Source organism: Nyctibius grandis, chromosome 4 (assembly GCF_013368605.1).
Source record: "Nyctibius grandis isolate bNycGra1 chromosome 4, bNycGra1.pri, whole genome shotgun sequence".
Lineage (NCBI taxonomy): Eukaryota > Metazoa > Chordata > Aves > Nyctibiiformes > Nyctibiidae > Nyctibius > Nyctibius grandis.
This window is the reverse complement of record NC_090661.1, coordinates 31,382,485-31,403,241: the sequence shown is the minus strand read 5'-3', so window position 1 is coordinate 31,403,241 and position 20,757 is coordinate 31,382,485. Positions and strand designations below refer to the sequence as shown.

Genomic DNA, 20,757 nt, shown 5'->3' with positions numbered 1-20,757 from the left:
AGTACTGCTATTTTTGCTTGACCCCAAACCACACTAAAACTGAGACAGCTGTTTCATCTACTTCGACTAATTTCCACAACCAGATCAACAAAAGTAGAATGGCAGATGAAGAAACGTTGGGAGTGGTACCTTCAGAAACAAGTCAGTGAGGTTTTTTCCTGTCTGTTTAAGTGTGGTAGTGAACACAAAGATCTGCCCGAGCAAGTATTTTTTCTAGTGAAAATGCATCATACCTGTACAAATCAACTTTTTTTTTAACCCATCAGATTCAAAACTCCATGGAACAGGTACCAAAACAAAAGAGTAAAGAAGAAAAATAAAGTTCTAAAAAAATTAGTATTGTTTATTTAAATTGTATTCATGTACTAGTAACCATTAACTTCCATGCATGCAAAAAGCAAAATTGTATTACTTCTCAACACAAGAAGTGAAAATCCTGGTATTAATGTGAGACCCATGACATCTCAAGCCTCTCCAAAGGCCAGCACACCCAAAGCTGTGTCTGTATCAACACAATTCTGACCAAGCCTTTGAAAGCCTGACTTGAAACACTGCTATGGGTCACACCACTCAGCATTTCTTATGTCTAAAGTGGCATCTGAGCATGGAAAGGAGAGACTGCTTTGTACCTCTACAAGTTCTTTCTGCACACATCCAAGGAAAAAGTGTGATCGACTGACAAGAAGCATTTTTATTAAAAGATTTTAAAATAACTGTTTTTGTTCAGAAACTGATAGCATTCAGTAATTAGCAGATAAGCAGCTCTATTAGAGTCGCAATACTTAGTTTCTTCGCAAAATGTGCATTCAGAAAAAGCTTCAGCACAGCAGAAAGTTCTTACTGGTGATTCAGAGGTCAGACATGGCTCATCAGACAACTCCACCTGGTCCTTTACTACTTTGACTTCTAAAGAAATGAAATTTAGTTTACAAAACTGAGAAGCTTAGATTAACTACTATAAATGATCATTTCCATGCTGTGGACCATTTCATTGTATTACTTCTCTTTCCCAAAGAAAAATTCTGTTTATTACCAGATCTCACCCTATTTCATAGCCACTACTAACAATCATCAACCAAAACATAAAATCTGTTGTACAACCTATCTGTTTATGCTACATGAGTCTGGAAGAAAAGAAAAAAATCAGAAAAAAAAAATAATCTAAGTGCCTTTAGTATGGGAATGGTTTTCCTGCTACTTGTTTTTAATTACAATATGCCCCAAACCCAAAATTGAACTCAACAGCTGAAGGCCCTAGCAACAGATTCTTATTCTATCTTATAGATTTCACTATATATAAGGAGAGGAAACATATCCTTAATAATGATTTTCCCTCCAGGGGTAGAAATATCATAGGTCAGTCTTCAGCATGAAAGCCAGCAACAAGCTCATCACAGCTTTCCTGAGCACTAACTGAGAGCACTAATAGTGAGCTCTGCTAGGCCAAATTTCCCAAAGGACTTGCTTAAGGACATTCTGTTTTCAGAAATATCAATATGACCAGGACAATGCTACTAAATATTACAATTTAAGTCCCCACCAGGTCACCTGTCTGCATTAAATTGCACAACTGACGAGAAAAAAAACAGCAGTAAACATTCATAAAGTGGAAAACACAAAATAAAAGATCTTCAGATACTGAACAATGGAATTTTATGCTAGCTTTCCCAAAGCATATTGTTGGTTTCATTACAGTTTTACAGTTTGAAATATCAAGATCGATATAAGCAGCACAGGAAAACTTAAAAAAATCCCCCCAAAAGACTAGATTACAAACTAAATGAAACTACAACCCAAATACACATATTTTATATTATGCTGGTTACCACTGAATGAGAAAAATTGGTTTGCCCACGTGGACAAAAGAAAAGTATTACTCGCGCATCCAGTGTTTCCCTAACACAACTTTATTGAAACGAACATGCTGTTTAGTCTATTCTTGAGGAAAACCCCATGACTGTAGAGATTAAAGTATTCCAAGTGGTCTATAGTTTCCCTTTCTGAATATGTGAAGGGCAGAATATGCAAAGGGCAGAAAATGGCAACAGTGGTTAGCCAGCAGACACTAAGACGACAGATGAGACAGAAAAGCCATAATCCCAATGTATCACTAAGGATTTGAACTTAACACGGCTGAAAGGCTTGTGTGATAGTTGAATATCTGAAAACCTTTAACCTCATCAACAGTTTTGAGAATAACAAGAGCTGTCAAGATGGAACACTTTACCAGTAAAGCTGAACCCCACCTTCTTAACCATCTCTGAACTTTCATGACAATCTATCTCCTAGAGAAGATATCTAGATACTTGCCTCCCATCTCACTTTTTGTTTGTTTTTAAGTATCTGCCATCACTTGACAAGCTTTATCTAGAAGTAGCCAGATGTCTTCTATTATCAAATTATTTGATGTAAAAGCATTACAGATGACAATTTCCAGTGACCAAGAGCACAGTAACACCCAGAAACCTTGCTCCAAGGAGATATATACAATCTATGGAAATAGAGGTTTTTTAAAAAAGGTATATTTTAAAAAAAATAAGTACCTATTTTACTCAGTTTGAAATTGTTTCTGAGAGTCAATGCTACTATGCACACATAGACCTAAGACCGGCAGGATACTGTGACAGAATATTTTTCTATCCTCACTTAAGGCTAGCATCTTCTAAAACTTGAGAAACTGCAACATTCAGAAGAGAATGGGCCACCTCTCCATGTTTCATACAGAACATTTTCTGTTTTCTCCTAGCAAGGATTAGGCCTACTTTCTGTTGTTAGTATTGCATACATTTTGAAGAGGACATAAAAAGGAAAATTAGTATTGATGTTTATGCCCCATTTTTAGATATCCTTGGCTATGAAGTCAGCTTTTTTTTTTCCCCTCCCCTCTCCATTTCTCTCTTCTCATCTCAAGGACAATTCTTCAGCCTTAGATGTAAAACATCATAGGGAAATATCTTTAAAGTAAAATATTACTAGCTTATAAAAAACGCTTGCTTAAATATTAGTCCTAAACTACTTTAATATCTATTTAAAGGAGAACTTTACTTTTTACGGACTTTTTTAATTTAAATTAAATAAATAAAAAACAGCCTGAAGATGAATCAAGCTTTTTAATTCATCTGTGTCTATATATAAACAGAGAGAGAGGGGAAGAGTTACTATCTGTTTGTTTTAGAAACAGCCACACATGTAGCATTCCAAGGCTGTTCATAAAAGATCTTCTGTGAATGCAGCACGAGGAGCCACCTTTGAACCTTGCTAACGGGGTTTTGCATATGACAGGCTTAAAAGAATCCTCCAAAGTTTCAGCTCATGGCACGTAACTATTTTCAGCTACATTACACAGGGTATTCAATAGGTATGACAATTAAAATTTAAGTTCTGACCATACTAACAAACAAATTACAGGTTCTGCTGTTCTTCCACACAAACTCATCCAACAGAGACTAACATTTCTGAGTAAAACCACAGATGAAGTTCATATTTGCTAAAAATAGGGAATAACAGTAGTTTGCATCATACTATCATACACTTCTCATGTTGATATGACGAGTGCTGTTTTTTTTTCTTGTATTTATTTAACTCACTGTCGGTCCCAAGTTCAGAATTGTTCTCTTAGAGCTGACAGCGGCAGCAGCAGCGAAAGCGGCGGCAGCGACTTGAGGTTAGTGCGGGGGCGAGGGCGACATCGGGCTTAACCGGGCGGTTTTCGTACTCTGGGCCCCCCCGAGCCCCCCACGAGCATCAGCCCCGAGCTGCTTCCCCCCCCACCCCGGACCCAGACCCGGACCCGGAGGTTCCCGGCAACGAATCAGGAGAGGAGGGGGCGTAGCCGAAAACACCGCGGAGGCACCGCGGGTGATTTAAGCGATTTAAACGCACCACCCCCTGTGATCGGGTGATAAAAAGCCTCCTGGAGGGCAGGGACTAGTCCCTGGCCAGAGGGGAGAGGGAGACTTAGCTGTGACTGGGTGTGTCCCAGGGCGGGAGAGGCCGCAGCCGTTTGCAGCTCGTTGGGGAGGGCGCTGACTCCCTCCCAGTGCACAAGGCGAGGAAGGCGCCAAGGAGCTGGGAACCAGGGGTGTCACCAGGAGGTATTTCCCAGCTCAGTGAAAGAACAATGGTCTCCACCCGGCGGAAGAAGACCAAAATGGATGTGGGAACCCAGACAGAGCTCCCACGGAAGGAGGCAATGGTGCAGGTCGCAGGCTGCAGGGAATGCCACAGCGTCTCTCTGGTAGCAGGGGGCTGTGTGCGCTGTGAGCAGGTAGATGATCTGCTCGGCCGAGCGGCACAGCTGCAAAGCCAGGTTGAAAGGCTTCAAGCTGAAGCAGAAAGGCTTAGGAGCATTTGGGAGGCTGAAATGGAGATAGACTGGTGGAGCCAGGCTTTGCCTTCCCTGCAACAAAAATGGGAGCACCTGCTGGAGAGCTCCCAGGATCGAGGGGCCCCTGTACTCTGCCCCTCTCAGGTGGAAAACAATAACCTAGAGGAAAGGAGTGAGTGGAGGCAAGTCTATGGCCGTGGCAAAAGGCGAGTGCCCTCCTTGCCTACCTTGCCTCCACAGGTGCCTCTGAGAAATAGATATGAAGCCCTGGTGGAATACAGCCAGTCCAATGGGGATGTGGTGGAGAGGCAACCTATATCAGAGGTCCCACCACAGTCAGAAAAACCTCTCAGACGTATAGCTACCTCCTCCACAAGGAAGAAGAGAAGAGTTTTAGTGGTTGGAGACTCCTTCCTAAAGGGATCTGAGGGCCCAATATGCAGAGCTGACGCCCATCACAGGGAGGTCTGCAGTCTGCCTGGAGCCCGAATCAGGGATATCACCAGGCAACTCCCCAACCTGGTGAAGGCCACAGACTACTACCCCCTGCTGATCTTCCAGACAGGTGGGGAAGAAGCTGCATCCCGTAGTCTGAGGGGGATGAAGAAAGACTACAAGGCCCTAGGACGGTTCGTGAAAGAGTCTGGGGCACAAGTTGTTTTCTCCTCCCTCCTTCCATTTTCAGGTGATGACGTGGGATGGAATAGTAGGATTCTCTCCATAAATGCCTGGCTACGAGACTGGTGCTACAGGCAGGGCTTTGGGTTCTTTGATAATGGCTGGTTTTATAAGACAACAGGTGTGACGGTAATACATGGGAAAGGCTTATGTTGTAGGGGCAAAAGGGTTCTGGGACAGGAATTAGCAGGGCTCATTCGGAGAGCTTTAAACTAGATTCGAAGGGGGATGGGGTAGTAGCTGGGCTTGCACCACTGGGGCAACGCTCTAGTGTTGAGGTAGACCAGGAGGCCTCCCATCCCCCTGGGGTGAAATCGGTGTGCTCAGCTCGCTCCCTGAAATGCCTGTCCACCAATGCACGCAGCATGGGGAATAAACAGGAGGAGTTGGAAATCCGTGTTCGGTCGGGGGGCTATGATCTAGTGGCAATTACAGAGACTTGGTGGGACACCTCGCATGACTGGAATGTGGTCAGGGATGGCTATGTCTTGTTCAGGAAAGACAGGCCGCTAAGGAGAGGTGGTGGAGTTGCTCTTTATGTGAGTGAGCAGCTAGAATGTATTGAGTTCTGTCCAGGGGCAGATCAGGAGCGAGTTGAGAGTTTGTGGGTGCGAATTAAGGGGCAGGCTGGCAGGGGTGATACTGTTGTGGGTGTCTATTACAGGCCACCAGATCAGGATGAGGAGGGTGATGAGGCCTTCTACAGGCAGCTGAGAGCAGTCTCTCAATTACAGGGCCTGGTTGTCATGGGGGATTTCAACTATCCTGATATTTGCTGGAAGGCCTACTCAGCCAGCCATCCTCAGTCCAGGAGGTTCCTCCAGTGCATTGATGATAACTTTCTGATGCAAATGGTGGATGAGCCAACTAGGAGAGAAGCGCTGCTGGATCTTATCCTCACTAACAAGGAGGGTCTGGTTGAAGAGGTGAAGGTTGAGGGCAGCCTTGGTTGTAGTGACCATGAGATGGTAGAGTTCAGGATCTCATGTGGCAGGAACAGAATAGCTAGCAGAATCGCAACCCTGAACTTCAGGAGGGCCAACTTTGGCCTTTTCAAGCAATTGCTAGGGGAAATCCCATGGGACAGGGTACTAGAAGGTAAGGGGGCCCAAGATAGTTGGTTAGCATTCAAGGACTGCTTCTTCCAAGCTCAAGATCAGAGCATCCCAACAAGTAGGAAGACAAGGAAGGGTACCAGGAGACCTGCATGGTTAAACAGGGAACTGCTGGGCAAACTCAAGTGGAAGAAGACGGTGTACAGATCATGGAAGGAGGGGCTGGCCACTTGGGAGGAATATAAGTCTGTTGTCAGAGGATGTAGGGAGGCAACTAGGAAAGCTAAGGCCTCCTTGGAATTAAACCTTGCAAGAGAGGTCAAGGACAACAGAAAGGGCTTCTTCAAATACATTGCAGGTAAAGCCAACACTAGAGGCAATGTAGGCCCACTGATGAATGAGGTGGGGGCCCTGGAGACAGAGGATAAAAAGAAGGCGGAGTTACTGAATGCCTTCTTTGCCTCTGTCTATACTGTTGGAGGCTGTCCTGAGGAGCCCCGGACCCCTGAGGCCCCAGAAGAAGTCAGGATAGAGGAGGAATCTGTCTTGGTTGATGAGGGCTGGGTCAGGGACCAATTAAGCAATCTGGACGTCCATAAATCCATGGGCCCTGATGGGATGCAGCCACAGGTGCTGAGGGAGCTGGTGGAAGTCATTGCTAGGCCACTCTCCATCATCTTTGCTAAGTCGTGGGCAACGGGAGAGGTGCCTGAGGACTGGAGGAAAGCGAATGTCACTCCAGTCTTCAAAAAGGGCAAGAAGGAGGACCCGGGTAACTACAGACCGGTCAGCCTCACCTCCATCCCCGGAAAGGTGATGGAACAACTTGTCCTTGGTGCTGTCTCTAGGCACATCAAGGATAGGGGGATCATTAGGGGCACTCAGCATGGCTTCACCAAGGGGAAGTCATGCTCAACCAACTTGATAGCCTTTTATGAGGATGTTACCCAGTGGATAGATGATGGTAAAGCTGTGGATGCGGTCTATCTCGATTTCAGTAAAGCGTTTGACACGGTCTCCCACAGCATCCTCGCAGCTAAACTGGGGAAGTGTGGTCTGGATGATCGGGTAGTGAGGTGGATTGTGGACTGGCTGAAGGAAAGAAGCCAGAGAGTGGTGGTCAATGGGACAGAGTCCAGTTGGAGGCCTGTGTCTAGCGGAGTCCCTCAAGGGTCAGTACTGGGACCAGTTCTATTCAATATATTCATTAATGACTTGGATGAGGGAATAGAGTGCACTGTCAGCAAGTTCGCTGACGACACAAAACTGGGAGGAGTGGCTGACACACCAGAAGGCTGTGCTGCCATTCAGAGAGACCTGGACAGGCTGGAGAGTTGGGCGGGGAGAAATTTAATGAAATATAACAAGGGCAAGTGTAGAGTCCTGCATCTGGGCAAGAATAACCCCATGTACCAGTACAAGTTGGGGACAGACCTGTTGGAGACCAGTGTAGGGGAAAGGGACCTGGGGGTCCTAGTGGACAACAGGATGACCATGAGCCAGCAGTGTGCCCTTGTGGCCAAGAAGGCCAATGGCATCCTGGGGTGTATTAGAAGGGGTGTGGTCAGCAGGTCAAGAGAGGTTCTCCTCCCCCTCTACTCTGCCCTGGTGAGGCCGCATCTGGAATATTGTGTCCAGTTCTAGGACCCTCAGTTCAAGAAGGACAGGGAACTACTAGAGAGAGTCCAGCGCAGAGCCACAAAGATGATTAAGGGGGTGGAACATCTCCCTTATGAGGAGAGGCTGAGGGAGCTGGGTCTCTTTAGCTTGGAGAAGAGGAGACTGAGGGGTGACCTCATTAATGTTTATAAATATGTAAAGGGTAAGTGTCATGAGGATGGAGCCAGGCTCTTCTCAGTGACATCCATTGACAGGACAAGGAGCAATGGGTGCAAGCTGGAACACAGGAGGTTCCACTTAAATATGAGGAAAAACTTCTTTATGGTGAGGGTGACCGAACACTGGAACAGGCTGCCCAGAGAGGTTGTGGAGTCTCCTTCTCTGGAGACATTCAAAACCCGCCTGGACGCGTTCCTGTGTGATATGGTCTAGGTAATCCTGCCCCGGCAGGGGGATTGGACTAGATGATCTTTCGAGGTCCCTTCCAATCCCTAACATTCTGTGATTCTGTGATAATGCAGCTGATGTAACTTTTTTTTCCCTTCTCTCTGGAGAAAAAAAAAACACAACAAACTTTGCCTTCTGGTATCTCCTCTCATCCTGATAGACAGAGTTAAAAGGAGTAATGTTTCTTTAACAGCAGGCCATAGTATTCATTCCCATAGCTCTGTAAAGCTCAGTGGTGTGGAATGTGTGTTTTAGCACATCTCAAAATTAACCTCTTCCTAGTATACTCTGGGTAACTAAAACGTAAAAAAAACACCCAAAAAACTGAAACAACAGCGAAGACAAATGCTTAGACTTTTAGTGAAGTGTGTCTTAGGCCAGGGTTTGAGTCACAGGCAAAGTTTTGTTTAACTGAAAGTTTTGTGGGATATGGAGTACTATTCTGTCAAAATTTCATATAACAGACCCTCTCCATTATAGTTTGTGATTCAGTTTAGGGTACAGGTATTGAGCTAGCTGCACATTTGCCCTTCGCCTGGGCTGAGCACATCCCAAGTGTTGGTGTTTATGAAATTACCTATCAAGATAATAAGGTACAGAGTTCCCTCTTTGTCTGAGGTAAGGACTCTGGTACCCTGTCGACTATGTGGGCTTATCTAGGAGGTCCAAGTGTGTGTGGGCAGATGTCATTAACGAACTTGGCCAGTAGTAGTACTGAAATTTTTGTCCCAGGAGAAGAATGCTTCTTAAGAAGTGCTTAGAGGAAAGAAAATAAGTAGAAGAAATGTGTGTTAGCTTATATAAAGGCTTACCACGCCAAATGACGGGCTCGTTCAGCCTAGAGGCGTTAGAGACTGGGCACCTGGTATCTCAGCCTGGGTCCCCCCCTTGCCTTCACGACCCCAGCCGCTCCTTTTTTTTTGAGGGAGAGAGGTGGCGGCTTTAAAATGCAACCAATTTCATCTCTGGTATGCAGACGTCCACTCCTGTCTCTACATTTAACTTCTCGGTGTTTAAATAAGGCTTATGTTGAGTCTCTGTTTTCCCCGTTTTGTGTTCTTTCCTGGGGGCACCATTTTGAACTAAACCAATGTAGTCTAATTGCAAATCTTTTACCAGGTCAATCTATTTTATAGTTAGAAATATACCAAGCTGTGTGGTGTGGTCGACACGCTGGAGGGAAGGGATGCCACCCAGAGGGACCTTGACAGGCTTGAGAGCTGGGCCTGTGCGAACTGCATTAAGTTCAAAAAGGCCAAGTGCAAGGTCCTGCATGTGGGTCGGGGCAATCCCAAGCACAAATACAGGCTGGGTGGAGAATGGATCGAGAGCAGCCCTGAGGAGAAGGACTTGGAGGTGATGGTTGACGAGAAGCTCAACATGAGCCGTCAGTGTGCGCTCGCAGCCCAGAAGGCCAACCGTATCCTGGGCCGCATCAAAAGAAGCGTGGCCAGCAGGTCGAGGGAGGTGATTCTGCCCCTTTACTCTGCGCTCGTGAGACCCCACCTGGAGTACTGCGTTCAGCTCTGGGGCCCCCAACATAAGAAAGACATGGAGCTGTTGGAACGAGTCTAGGGGAGGGCTGCGAAGATGATTAGAGGGCTGGAGCACCTCTCCTATAGAGACAGGCTGAGAGAGTTGGGCTTGTTCAGCCTGGAGAAGAGAAGGCTCCGGGGAGACCTTATAGCAGCCCTCCAGTACCTGAAGGGGGCCTACAGGAAAGTGGGAGAGGGGCTTTTTACAAGGGCATGTAGTGATAGGATGAGGGGTAACGGTTTTAAACTGAGAGGGTAGATTTAGATTAGATATTAGGAAGAAATTCTTGACTGTGAGGGTGGTGAGACACTGGAACAGGCTGCCCAGAGAAGCTGTGGCTGCCCCCTCCCTGGCAGTGTTCAAGGCCAGGTTGGATGGGGCTTTGAGCAACCTGGTCTAGCGGAAAGGTATCTCTGCCTGTGGCAGGGGGGTTGGAACTACGTGATCTTTAAGGTCCCTTCCAACCAAAACCATTCTATGATTCTAAATCAGATGCAATACAGTTTCATTTGTTGACCGTCTGTGGTAAAAGCTTGCACAAAGTAGGCCTAAAGCAGCAAAGTCAGGTTTTGTTTGAACAATAGTTTATGCTGTAATTCACACTCCACATTTTTATTTTTTTTTTTAAACTTTAAATGTTGGATTCTCCTCATGCCTTGGCAAATTATTCCAGTGGCTAAAAGTAAGCTCCAAATAATTAGTCTAGAATCAAAATCTGGATGTGTTTAAGAAAAAACTGGACATGGCACTTAGTGCCATGATCTAGTTGACAGGGTGGTGTCAGGGCAACGGTTGGACTCGATGATCCCAGAGGTCTCTTCCAGCCTGGTTGATTCTGTGATATGCCAGCTACTTGATCTAGCAGGAAAAAAGCAAAAGATGAAAAGAAGTTTGAAGTCTTTGTCATTTAGATTATGATCTAGTTCTTGCTTAATTTTCTGTTATATACTTAGGTTAATTGACTTCTGAAATATAAGAACTCAGTTTTCATATATGTGCTGAGTGGGATGAGAACCTGATATCACAAAGCTTCTCTTAAAATGTAGGCACCCGAACTGTAGGCAATACTTTAGTGATAAACGTGAAGGAGGCACAGTGAGTGGACTGCTGATGGCACATCCCCTGCCTACACATTCTGAGGTCACTTCTTCTGTCTCTTGCAGCATCAAGTATTCACCCAGCCCTCACTTTCTTACTGGCATAATTAGAATCCTAAGTAGAAATGTAGTCTATATTCCTTTTTGTGTATACATGATCTTAATGTTTGACTTGTAATCCATATTGAAATAAATTCACTATGAGAAGGAATCGGTCACCGTAACTTCCTTTGTTGTTACCTCTGAATTTGTCAGTTTCTGATATTGGCAGCTTTTACTGTTAAATATTCTTCTTCCTAGGCATAGGTACAATACAAGCAGTACTAAGGCTAGCGCTAATCTCTGCTGAACATAAATAGAAGCACCTTCTTTTCCTTTCATTAGTGGGCTCCTATTTACCTGTTAATCCAATTAATTGATCACAAAGGTAAACTCACTTGAATTTAAGATTATGCAGCTAAATTTTATGGGCTTTAGATGCCTTTATTGAACTCTGTGAGATCATGAATGTAGAGGTTAGTTTTTGATTATGGCAATTCTTGTGACAGAAGCTCGGAGCTTATGAGAGAAATAGTGAGATTGCACTTCATCTTTTATTTGTTAAATATTTGTATGATGAAGGTGTGGAGACTTCTGAGTAGAGAGAAGAGAAAAATTTCATTACTGTATTACTATACGATCTGATTAATTCTGAAATTAGTAATGTAAGAAATCATGCATTACAAATGAGCTTAGAAGCACTTCCTTTATTTGCTGAATAGGTAATATGGCCACTGCAAGAGCTCCCAAGATGTGAAGCAAACATTAGAAACTGTGGAGTGTTCTTTTTGAAAGTATTTTATTTTCTGAACGTAATAGGACTTACAGTAGAAAAAGCAGGATGTAAAATCAAATATTTCTACAGTGTGGTTATGGCTGAATTGTGCAAGTCAAAACCCGTCCTTTCGTCTCTACCAGATATGAACTGATCCAAATAGTGCATAGGGTACGCTTCAAATTAGTCTATTTAAGTTGTTTAGATGAACTTCTTGTAAAGTGGCTCTCAGGAAGATGGAGTTTAGTATTGCATTATGCTCATTTTTCCAAAGTAGTTGAAAAACCTATAGTACTTCACTTTTTTAGTGCAAAATGCTGTCCAAACTTTTGGAAATAAAGACAGAAATGGAAAATTAGGGTCTTTAAAATAATATTTCGTTCCATACATCTGAAAGCAGTTTATGAAAAATGTTGTTAAAAACCTCAGATGGCACCCTTCAATTTAAAGGAATAGTAAAATGAGTAATTCTAAAAAAAAAAAAAACCAAACCCCAAAAACCAAGTCTATAGTGGTTTTTGTCCAGTAATAGGAAAAGGGATTGATTCTGGATATAAAATGCTGACCTTTATTGCATTTGCATTAGGCAGAATTATTAACATTGTATTGTAGAGGCTGTGGCACATTTTTGGCAAGCTGGTACATTCCTCCCTTTCTCTGTTGCTTCCTCCCACTCAAGAGCTTTTGTCTTTCTCCGTCTGCTTTTTGAAGAGAGAAATGTGGTACGCATAAAGACCTCTGAAGCTGCAACTTGCGTTTGGATTTGACGTAAAGCTAAATTGTTACCATTAATTTTGCCTATTTCTGTAGTCTGAATTTAAAAGCTCTGTTTTCTTATTTAAATAAAACCAAATATAGTTAAACTGTAGAATCAGGCAATAGGAAATTAACTGCCCAGACTTTTGTAACTAATACCTGGCAGAGCTGAGAAATGTCTACTGTATAAGTTAATTGTGCCTGCTCAATGTATGTTTATGTATCATCTTTCTCCATTGGGACCGACTTTCGCACAGCCCACTGTTTGCACACTGAATCAATACACAGAGACAGACTCATTATCTAGGATAAAGGCAGGCTGAACTATAGTGTACATATTGTCCCCTGCAACAAAGCCTGGGACCCACCCAAGTAGAGTCTGCCCAAGTCCACTGCTCATAAAGCCAAGGAGCTACAGAGCTACCTCACAACCTCCATCTTTCTCAGGGGAGCCAGCCCAAGTGCAGCACCAGCCCCACACCAGCTCTGCAGCACTGGAACCACCCTGGGAAATGCAGGGCCAGCAGAGGCCCAGCCCGGCTCTCCTTTGAGCAGCCCCTCTCACTTCCCCTCAACCCTGCAAAAAAACAAAAGCAGACCGGGAAGCTCAGTGAAAAGACACAGCCAGAGCAGCTCCACAAAAGCCAGCATCTCTAAGACAGACCCAGCACTGTGCAGCAGCTGCAGAGGACCAGAGCGGTACTGCAGCACACAGGTCTGCTCAGTACAGAACCAGCTGTTGGTGGAAATGGTAATTCTGCACGGAGCTTGAGAGCAGCAGCCGTACTGCTTCCTTCCTCCAGCTGGGACCTGACAACACGGCTGCTTTGGATGCACAGTAATAAGCACTAGCCAATAGACCTTGAAGGATCGAGTTGACTTTGCATCTATTACTCAGCAATCCAGAAAAAAATCCCAAAACAAAAGCAAGTATTGACTATACTTAGGCATTACAAAGGGTCAGAAACAAAACAAAAAATTCTGTCTTAAAGGCTGGATTTCGACCCCAAGCTAACAACAGGCTATCTCTGATAAAACCAGCAGGCTTCAAAGTATGGCAGCTACTAATAGTTCAACATATCAGGATTGAGCTAACAGCAACCTATAGTTAAGCTTTTCAGAAAGTATGGAGGATAACCTACAACCCGCAAGTTCAGGCTTTTACTCCTTCTGCACCAACAGCATCCCTGGTAGAGTACAAAAAAGAAAAATTGTTTTTACAATTTTTCAGTATTGACAAAATCTGTTCCACTCAGAACTTCATGGTTAACTGTAATTAAGGCACTGTAACACAAAGCGTTGAGAAGAGGTAAACTGCAATTTTGCCAATGCTAGGAATTGTTTCAGTACACCTATATAAACTATTGGGAGTCAAATGGAAAATGCTTAATTAAGTCTGTCTTCACTTGTCTAGTTTGTGACTGTACTAACATCAATAGGTTTTTTCCTAATACCAGTAGGTATCTTCTACTGTATTTTCTACTAGGTAGACTTCACAGACTAAATTTAAAACACATTGCACCAATGACTATAAACTGCATTTCACAATTTCTTTTGGACTTTGGCAACATTCTTCCTCAGTTATTAGAGCAAACCTTTGAAAGACTTAAAGCATTATACTGAGAGTTTCAAAGTAACTGATGACTACCTTCATTAAGATAATTAAGGAAGAAAAGCAGAAAAGATTGCTTTAATACGGATTTAAGCAAATGCTTGTATGTAACTGGAACTTGCTACTTTTTATTGTGTTATTAACAATTACTAGACCTTATCTTAGTCCTGCTTCATTTGAATCACAGAATCACAGAATCACAGAATCAACCAGGTTGGAAGAGACCTCAGGGATCATCGAGTCCAACCGTTGCCCTTACACCACCCTGTCAACTAGACCATGGCACTAAGTGCCATGTCCAGTCTTTTCTTAAACACATCCAGAGATGGTGACTCCACCACCTCCCTGGGCAGCCCATTCCAATGTCTAATGACCCTTTCTGAAAAGAAATTCTTCCTAATGTCCAACCTGAACCTCTCCTGGCGAAGCTTGAGGCTGTGTCCTCTTGTCCTATCGCTAGTTGCCTGGGAGAAGAGGCCAACTCCCACTTCACTACAACCTCCCTTCAGATAGTTGTAGACTGAAATAAGGTCACCTCGGAGCCTCCTCTTCTCCAGGCTAAACAGCCCCAGCTCCCTCAGCCGTTCCTCGTAGGTCAGACCCTCCAGACCCTTCACCAGCTTGGTCGCCCTCCTCTGGACTCGCTCCAACACCTCAACATCTTTCTTGAAGTGTGGGGCCCAGAATACACATTTTGAAGAATGCCCAGCTTAACAAAGTGAAGGAAACCTGTAAGAAATTCAGCCTTTTCTGTTCTTGACACCTAAATTGCCTTCAAGTTTAAGTGCACAACAGAAGAGAGAATGAATAAATACAACCAGTTTCACACCTCACTGGTGAAGTATGTCTCACCTGCCTTTACAGATTGTCTTTCTGTGAAGAACAATCTGCCTCCACAACCAGTTACTCTAAAAACAAGGAGACCCTCCATTGCAAGTCTGCATGTTTTAGACTCAAATTTACCTTTTGCAGAATTTCTGTTGCCAAAAATGCTAGATGTAAGGATACCAAATACCAAACTGCTTCAGTATCAGCACATTACCCAATTTCCAGACATATATATTTTGTGACTGAAGCTGTACTAAGAATAGTACAGAAGACTAATACAAAGCTTATCTAGAGATGGAGACTTCATGTTTTTTTGGTAACAGTACGAAGACAAATAATGACCTCTAAAATCATCTTACTCATCCAAAAAGCAAGGCCTTCTCTTAAAAGTTATCAGTTGTTAATAGGCCAAGTCTTTCTCAGTGCTGCTAATACTCTTTTCTGGGAGTATCAGCCTGCATTCAGCCTCCTATAGTCAGAATTAAAAAAATACCACATACCCCTTGAGCACTGTCAATTGGCACTTGTGATTAACACTGCCATAGTCCCAGTAGAGTTGAGGCTCAGGAGAGAAACTGGAAATGGCCGTTTTTCCACCTCTACTGCTACCAACTGACCCAAGATTCCCTTGGCAACTACGTTGAAATTGCCTTTAGAGAAAGGATTCCTACAGACAAGGCTTCATATTTTAAGTCCTGTTAGTTGAAAAACATTACCCATTTTCAGTCACTGTTATTTTCAAGCTTACCCTGCATTTAAGAATTATGTTGTTTGCGTCAGCGGATGTATCTTCACTCTCAGCAAAGCCAGTCACAGAGGATTTCTGAGTGTTTAAGTCTATGTATTTTAACACAAATTCTAATTGTTAGATTAATCATGAACACTACTAAATTTATGAGCCTGAAAAGCTTCAGTTGGCATGACTGAACTAATTGCAAAATGAAATTACAGACTTGTGACTTACCATAACTGTGAGATCCTTCCCTCACTTTCGTATCCAGAACTGATTTTAGAAGAATCATGGTAGAACTTGTGGCTCCAGCATCCATAAAGAAAAAAAAAAAAAAACCACAAGCTTTGCAAGTCACCTCTATTTAAATAGATAATCCTCACTGTGTACTTAAAACCTCTAATTAATTTCTTTTTTTTTTCCTTCTCCTTTAAGTGTCTTTTGAACATACCCTTTTTTCTTCAGGAAATAATGTATTTTTTAACCCCTGAAAATGAAAAAAAGATCAAACTTAAAATAAGACTGTGGGAGGAAGAAAAAGCTTGTCTTACACCTGCCTCTTCCAGGACCATTGCTTACATTAACCTAGCATGGGACCTAAAAGCCACAAGGCAGAACATACCCTGAATAGCAAGAGTTTTAAAACAACACATTCCTCTGCTCGTGTTGCTAGCACTTGTTTGGTGCCGACACCATTATCTCTGTGCTAATAAAACAACCCACTTCACTGGAAAACAACCGTGCACAGAGTCCTCCAGTGCTTCTGCAGGAAGATCTTCACTTGCACAATTTAGTCAGAGGCCTCCACAGCCCACAGGTTAGCAATCGCGCCAAAGCCAGCACCTCATCTTTGACCTACAACAGCGGCAGGCAGCAAGTCCTCCTGAAAGCCCTTGTGGGACTGAGAGGCAGGGTGCTGATGTGAAAGGGCAAGACCTGGAAACCAGGTTTTATCCAGGTAAAAGCTTTCTCTTAAGCTTTGCCTGTTCTGAGCAAGCACGCCTCACTAAGAAGCGGGAAATGTTGTTTCATCTACTCAGCATGAAAATGTGCCTTTCCAGGATAAGATCTGCCCTTTCCAGTTTTCTAAAAGTTTTAAGCTTTTAAGCTTTCCCACTTGAAGAATAATGCGAAACCAGCTTTGACAAGAAGAAAATTAATTTTATTCATGGTCAAGTTTTAAGGAGATGAGTAGGAGAGGAAAAAAACCTTTCAATATCAACTTTAAAAAGGTGGACTTCATCCAGACTATTTCAGAATCAAACAAAAACTGCTCTCCAAAAGCCTCACACAACATTTCCCCTAATATGCATTCTCACTTTGAAGCTCTCAGGCCTTTTTCCTAGTTCATTTTCTGTTAAACTCTTCACTTTGAAACAAAGCTGTTCACATTCATAGTGAAGAGCTTCTTCTGAGAGAAGTCACATCAGAACAGTTGCAAAGTCAGAATCTGACACAACTGCTATCAGAATTAAACAAATCAGATAAACCTAGCTGGACTTAAGGCAACTCACCGAAGGCAATTCATTTTCACTATAATTTAAGAAAATTAAATGAGTTACATAAATAATCATTTCAGGAGGAAAGACATCAGCAAATAACCTGGATTATCAATCGCTTTCATTATCCTAACACCTCCTTTGTATTAAACAGTGCTCACAGACATCCATTATTTATAGTTTTCCTCAGGCTCAGACTTCTCTGCAGCTATCTTCTTAAGGTATATCTGTAGGACTATCTCCATGCCTAAGCACAAGTCTCACACTTCACTTTCAGACAGCCCACTCTGACACCTATCAGCAGAACCCCTGTGCCCAGGTACAAGCTACTTCACAAAGATGAAGGCATCAAGGAATTAAAAAAAAAAAATTAAAAAAAAGTTTAAAAATCAGTTTCACAAAACAATGCAAGAGTTGCTTGCCAAATTCAGAAAGAATTTTGAACTTAAGTCTCCAGCAAAACAGGGACAAATTACTGATTCTGCTTTGCTTGGAACAGATAAAGCCTCTGACTTTAAAAATCTGAATGACTGTCCATATAAATACAAATTACTAGAACAACTGGTAGAGCTTTTCTAGAAACACCAGAACACCCATTTTTTAAGACACCACCATACAACTAACCCCTCATTACTTTAGGCTTAAAAATAAGATTTATCCAACACACACATACAGCTTATTGGATCACCTTTATGACATTAACACACAGGGGACCTGACAACTCCATTTGGCAAAAAGAGCCAAATCACAGCTGTGCCACAGCAAATAAGCAGACCATTTGGTATCACACAGCAGAACGAAGCGGGGAGGTAGAAAAGTACACACTCTTATTTCTCAAAATTGACCACTCCTACTACAACTCAAGCCCAAATAATGTCTTATCAGTGAATTACTAATACTAACAAACCCAGAGGCTTTTAAAGCAAAGAGCAGGAATAGATTACAGTGTTTAAATGGCACAAGCATCTGGACTTTATAATGGCACATGTAGTTCTGCATCTACAATAAAACTGAACCTACAACAGTTATGTTGTGAAGTTTGGGGTAAAATCAAACTCCTTTTAATAAAATCAAAGCATACATAATCCCATTAAGATTTTTCTAGATCACCTGTCCTCATCAGAAAACTAAACAAGCTGGGAAACCACAGGTTTCAAACTCTGCTGTTTACTGCCTATTTAAAGTCAGACTTGCACATGGCAATGCTCAATCACCACTCTTTAAAGAAAAAGAGATTGCAAACTAATAGAATCAGAAAATTCCACAGAAATGTTAAGGATAAAGTACTAAGGTATGGCTGAATAAACACAGCAGGCGTCTTTACCAGGAAAACAGATCAAAGTGTACTTAATATTCAGTTTCTTCTCCCAAGTTATATGTAACATGCAAGTTTACTTCAAAATAACTGTTAAAAACAGTGATTACTTGGCATTTAACAACACAGAGTATTACAGAAAAGTTGGCTGGAGCAGACTGAAATTAAACACTTCCTCCTACCCAAATAAATTTTACTGAGTCTATAATCATACAGCATTTCTTTCATGGTTAAAATTCTTTAGCTCTTCCATAAATACAAGGTGTTTACCTCACTAATAACTGGTCCATGTGATGAATTTTCAAACTTAATTGAGCTCAGCTGTACTTTACGTTTCCTTGCACAGGCTATTTAAAGTTAACAATTATTTTTTTTCCAGAAATTCTGTACTCTTCATAGACCTTGTTTGGGGACTAACAGCCCAATAATCAGCTAGAACATTACCAGTCCAGATGTGGGTACCTGGTACTGCTACACCCTTTTGCTAGAAAGGTAAGTGGTAGTTAACATTAAAGGTACTGACTTGATGCTTCAGTAACACAGAACACAGTAACAGAGTGAGCATTTCACACCTACAGCCTGTAACAGGTTAGATACAGTGAAACCATGGTTCCACATCTTTAACAAGTGAAATACAGACTTTTACAGATGTACAGTTAGGGCAAGGGGCTGTACCTGCGCTCCCTGGTGCCTCAGGGTTTCAAGCACAGAAATAAAACTTCTGCTGCGTTTGATGCAGCCTTTCTGAAAGAAAGAGCTAATTAAATTAAGAAATTTCAGAAACTAACATATAAATGCTTATTTACATTAGAGCATCTATCTTAAAAAAATCAATGCTCAGAGCTCTCTGTAAGAGGTGGCTCCTGAAATAAATAAGGTTTCCTAAGCAGACTACGCAGACAACAGGTTCCTTTTCCTTCCCCTGAGAGGCAGAGAGAAGAGCAGTCAGCAATGGGGTGGGATTAAAGCAGACATTAAGGACCCACAAGCAATAACCTCCTTCCTCTCACAGCCTGAAGTTTGCTATTGTTCAAGCTTTTGCATAAGTGAAGTTTTCTAATGCACCTGTTCTCATACAAGCCCAGCACTTGTTCCCTCTAGTCATGGTTGCACAGCTCAGGCACCCAACCGATATCCTCAAAGCTGGTACTTCCCCACCACTACCCACCTACCTGCCATTTGACCAAGTAGCCCTTGTTCAAAGCAAAAAACCACACATACCAAGTAAGAGTGTTACATCCATACACTAAACAAAAAAAAACCACCACGCCTCACAGTCCCCAAGTCAGTCACCACGACTTTCACCATCCTCTCCTCCTTCAGAAGGGGGCCCTGACAACTGGGCTTGGAGGCCATGCTTGCCCTTGTCCCACCTCTCTAGTCCAGTGCATCTTTTACTACTTTTTTTGGAATGAGGAACATCTTCAGAGTGATGACATAAAACACTTCCCCCCCCCATAAAAAGTTGAAACACTGCACTTTTTCAAGGGCAACTCCTTTTTTGTTGACTACTTTGTGTAACTTCCCCCCCTAAAACACACAACCAACCTTTTTGCTCTCCTACCGTCTCAAAAATCATCAGCATGCCACTTCCACATGGAAATCTGAGCTAGGTTTAAACGAGCTGCAAATTATCTTCTCTATTCCCTGCACTGGAGAACCTAAACTGATGTAAACTACGACCCCTTCACATTTAAGACCTGGTTGGAGGAGGTGGTTATACCAATCCAGCTGCCCGCTGCTCCCCCTAGTTCTCTTTCTCCCTTACACTCGCACTTGCCAGACCACTCCAAGACAATTCAGTTCATCACAGCAGCAGAAAATACTAACTTTTTGCTGGTTTCATTGAATGGTTATGGTTTACGAAAAGATGCAACAGAAGCACACAATGGGCAACGAGACCAGTTCTCCCAGTGGCAGCAAACAGGTTAAGAATTCATAAGATATCCAGAGTCATCCTTAGACATCCTCAGCAGTGTCATTGCCAGGATCAAAAATACTTGTTAGTGAACAGGACTTGCTTGGGAAATACATTTTTGAGCTTACAGCTCACACCCTCGGCTGTCTCTCTGAATGTCCTAACACCGCCTAGAGGCACATCTACCACCTCCTTCAGTGGTATTTTAGAAGGAATGACCCACAAACCACAGAAATGTTTTAAACTTCAAAAGAGGCTTACAACTATAAATAATCCCAAGGGTTATAAGCATCTTGCAGCTTAGAGTATGGCACCTTAACCCTAGAAAGTAAGATGATTCAAGTCTCGTCTCTGTTTTATTTGCTACGCTTAGCAGTAAATACCCTTTCTTTTCAAAGAGATTCTCCCATTCCTAACTTCCCACCATGCACCACACAGGAGAACCAAAACACGATTCACAACCCTGAGTCTGGCATGCCAAGAACCTAAACGTTAATGATGTAAAATTTAAGTCTTCTGCATTTA

The 20,757-nt window shown here is 42.8% G+C and overlaps 1 protein-coding gene across 7 annotated transcripts in view; it reads right to left on the bottom strand.

Annotated features, from left to right (window-relative positions):
• NUMB (NUMB endocytic adaptor protein) overlaps positions 1 to 20,757 on the bottom strand; it is a 105,459-nt gene that overhangs the window by 73,255 nt on the left and 11,447 nt on the right. Inside the window, exon 1 of one of the 7 annotated variants that reach the window (XM_068398511.1) lies at positions 15,735 to 15,753. The exons of the other annotated variants lie outside the window; for them this stretch is intronic. The gene's annotated coding sequence lies outside the window, so the exon portion shown is untranslated. Of the gene's footprint in view, positions 1 to 15,734; positions 15,754 to 20,757 lie in introns of those variants that run through there. 7 annotated transcript variants of the gene reach the window in all.